General features: G+C 35.0%; 1 long non-coding RNA gene across 1 annotated transcript; it reads left to right on the top strand.

The window, feature by feature from the left end:
• Positions 1 to 540: 540 nt before the first annotated feature.
• Positions 541 to 3046, top strand: LOC127143882 (uncharacterized). The gene is made up of 5 exons (XR_007815447.1): positions 541 to 921; positions 1028 to 1117; positions 1199 to 1298; positions 1545 to 1594; positions 2399 to 3046. It is a non-coding gene; the product is annotated as an uncharacterized LOC127143882 (long non-coding RNA).
• Positions 3047 to 3691: the final 645 nt, after the last annotated feature.

Here is a 3691-nt window from a genome sequence, read left to right as displayed (position 1 = left end):
GTCATTTAGAGGTTATTTAGTGTCATTTTAGCCGCCCACCTAACCTCTAAACACCTAAAGCTTCATCCTTTGATCACATTTTCTCTTATTTATGCCAATCATAAGAAGTTTGAAAGATCTAACAATTTTTTGGCTGTCACAGTTGGTCAGTATTTATGTTTACTCATGTGTTGTACATAAGTTTAAGGTTAAGTTTACTTGTTTAGTTTTTGTTTGGTCTAAAAGTGTGGTATGTAATCATTGGTGTTTAGCCTTAACTGGTTTATGTAATAAAGTTTGGTTCATGTGAGTTTATCGTGTTAATCAAGTTAATTCACTCAAAGTCTTTTAGTATTCTGAAAGGTTTAGTAGTCAGGGTGAACTGTTTTTATTCAAAAGGAAAACGACATCGATTGAACTCACGTCGTTTCTCGGATTGAGAGTAGGTGATCTAGGAAGGGGTGTGACATTATTAAAAAATATAGAACATTCATTAGCTTCCTTGTAAACCCGATATTTTCTTGGTTTAATTTCTTTAAATGTGAAAAAAAAAATGGAAATTAAGTGTAAATATAAATATATATATTTATATATTAAATAGTTTTATTAAATTAATTAAAGAAAAGAAAGAAAAGAAAGGACAAAAAGAAGAAAAGGAGAAGAAAATTTCATTTTCTCTTTTCTTCTTCTTCTTCTCTTCCCTTCACCGCCAAGAGTTTGAAGACATCCAAGTTCCCTTTATTTTTTTTTTCTTTTTCCTTCTTCAATTTGCAGAGAACTTCTAAGAGAGAGTTTGGAAGAAGAAGAGAAATTTTTACTAGAATTTTTAGGTTGAAGAAGAGGAGGAGAACTCAAGCAAAGTGTATCAATGGCTGAATTTTAGTTCATTCTGCACATCACTGGTTTTTAATTCGGTTTTAACTCTTCAAAAGGAATTAAGAGGTGAGATTTACATTTACTGAAAGTTAACTCATTTTTAAACAAACTTTATGAAGAACGTTGGAGCAAATTCGGATATTCATTTGGTGCTTTTTGATGAAGAAAACAGGGCAGTTGGTTTTCACTCGAAATCAAGAGGTCTCTGGTGTTTCTTGTATTTCAGAGTGTATCGGTGGAGTTAGAATCTCTATTTGCTATGGTTGGAAAGATTATTCAATTTACTACAACTTTCATGAAGAAATGGTAAACCAAAAACGACTAAAAATTGGTTAAATTGTAGGAACAAGTTAAAGAGGTCGTGTGCGCGCGATTCTGGAAGTGGTTCTGTTTTGAGGGTTATATGTCTTTATGCACGGAGAATCAGATTTATATGTCTTCAGGTAAGTTTTAGAGGATCTCAAAATGAAGAGTTTGATTTAAAGAACACTCATGTTGGTTAAGTATGGAGAAAGTTATAGTCCTTTGAAGTTTATGTTAGAAATCTGGAAATTTTAGAGAATTGTTGAAATAGGATTTTATTTCTTAAGCTTTGTTTTCGTGAGCGTCATCTTTGGTGCGACATGTTATGTATATCTTTAGGAAACCAGAATGTTTAGGGTTTTAATACTCGGTTGGGTTGTTGGCAGGCCGAGAAGAATTAAACCGAGCTTATAGACCAAGGATCTAGCCCAAGACTGTGAGTGACAAAACCAACTTTGAAATATTTTCCATAACTGTTATTATGATTGAATGCGATAAATGTTTATTTACGAAGCCATGAAAGGTATTTGAATTTCATGACTATTTTCAAGTATACATTTGGAGACTAGATTTCTTAAAGAAATTTATGCTAGCACGTAGATATTAAATGTTTGGAAAGTATTTAAACCACAATATTTTAAGCAAAGCATGAATTAGTATGAAGTTTTGTTTTAAGAACTACAATTTTCCACGAAAGAGCTGAGTAAAGTTCGAGCTTTGTGTAAAATTTATAAGCAGGCATGTTTTAATATTTTATGATGATTTATGAAATTTTCATTAACTACATGACTGAGATCTTGAGCCTGAGGCTAGAGATTACCGTGTGCACACTGGTTAGATTTCGTTGTTGACGTTGAGTGTACTCCGTAACAACGATGCTGTCGTGAGTGCTGGGCGCGCCCCACTACGACAAAGACGATGGGAGTGCTGGGCGGGTCCCACTACATCGTAGTGCTTGTAAACGTTGTTGTACTAGGTGTACCCTACACAACGTAGATTCGTCATGTTAGTTAAAATGCTTCGATATACTTGATATGCCTTGCTAGATTTCAATGATGAACATGCTGAGTATTTAAGGAAGCTATTCTTACTATTACACATTTACATTTACGACTTGTATAAACAGATTTATATGTGTAAAGTTTTCACGTGCTCTTATCTTTAAATTCATAGTTTTAAACTGAGTCACTCACTGAGCTTCATAGTTCACCCTTTCCAAAATGTTTTACCCATTTTCCAGGTAGAGATCGACTTCCCGGTGCCTGATAGACTGCCTTAGTCTGCGGAAGCTTCATTATCGATTGCCAGTACGTGTTTTGAGTTGGGCATAAAGTCTGTTGTGTTGTAATGTATTCACACCCTTGTATGTTATAGATACTCCACAGTTTGTATAAGCTTTAGGAGCTGTAGTTGTGTAAATTTTGTTGGTTATATTTTGATTAAGGTGTCTTTAGGTTTACTCGTGAAATCGGTAAATTTTGAAGTACACTTCATATATGTGTTTGACTAGCTGTGTTTGACTAGCCTAGGATCCGCTGTGTTTTGTGGCATGTACAATAGTTTATATACTAGATTGGCAAGTTCATCACATGAAAGTTTTAAGCAGAGTCGACAGTTACAGGTACAGAAAAACGTTGTTCGTCGGCTTCACGCCATCTTTCGGTCTAAGGTAGCAGGTAGTCCGGGAGGGGGTGTGACATTCCTCTTATTCCTTTTACGAAGAACATGAACCATTCCCACGAATTGGTTTCAGGCTTCTCATCCGCTTAATTATACTTCGTCGATTCATCATTATTAAGGATCTATTTTTTGCGACTTGCAATGCGAGTAAACTAAGTTATGTAATAAAAAGTGCTAACTTTGCCTATAGGCGAGGACCATGGTATAACAGGTATACTTCCTCACCATACGTTGATATTTCTTCTAATTCTCCGCTGAGTATAAGTTTTCCTTACACTTGCCCAAATCTAACCGAAGCAAGAGGTTTCCTAGGTAAGCCAAGGTCGAACATATGAAATTTCTATCAAAATTAGTTATAGTGTACTTCTAATTTCAGGCTATCACACCCCCTATTGAACTACCTGCTAGTTTAGCCAGGAAGATGGGGTGAAGTCAATTAACATCGTTCTCCTCTAACGATACCTTTTGACTCTACTGAACTATTGAGCCTGATAAACATGCTAATCTTATATATAAAATACTTTATATATGAACACAACACAACAGAACCTAGACAATCCATAGACATACATGGAATGCAACCCTGAAATCATTGATTTAGCAAATAAACTTGATGGAGACATCCTAACTAGAAAGATATCCAACAAAGGTTCACACAACCACAACACCCAGAGCTTATACAAACTGTAACTTATCTAAATCTTACAAAGACATATACAACATAACAAAATAGAAGCTATTATAACTCCAACCACGTATTGGCAATTGATCTAAGAGCTTTCAGCAGAATAAGGCAGCCTATCAAGCACTAGGAGCTCGATCTCTACCTGAAAAGTGGGAAAAACTTTTTAAA

Source organism: Cucumis melo, chromosome 11 (assembly GCF_025177605.1).
Source record: "Cucumis melo cultivar AY chromosome 11, USDA_Cmelo_AY_1.0, whole genome shotgun sequence".
Lineage (NCBI taxonomy): Eukaryota > Viridiplantae > Streptophyta > Magnoliopsida > Cucurbitales > Cucurbitaceae > Cucumis > Cucumis melo.
This window is presented reverse-complemented; position numbering and strand designations above follow the sequence as displayed.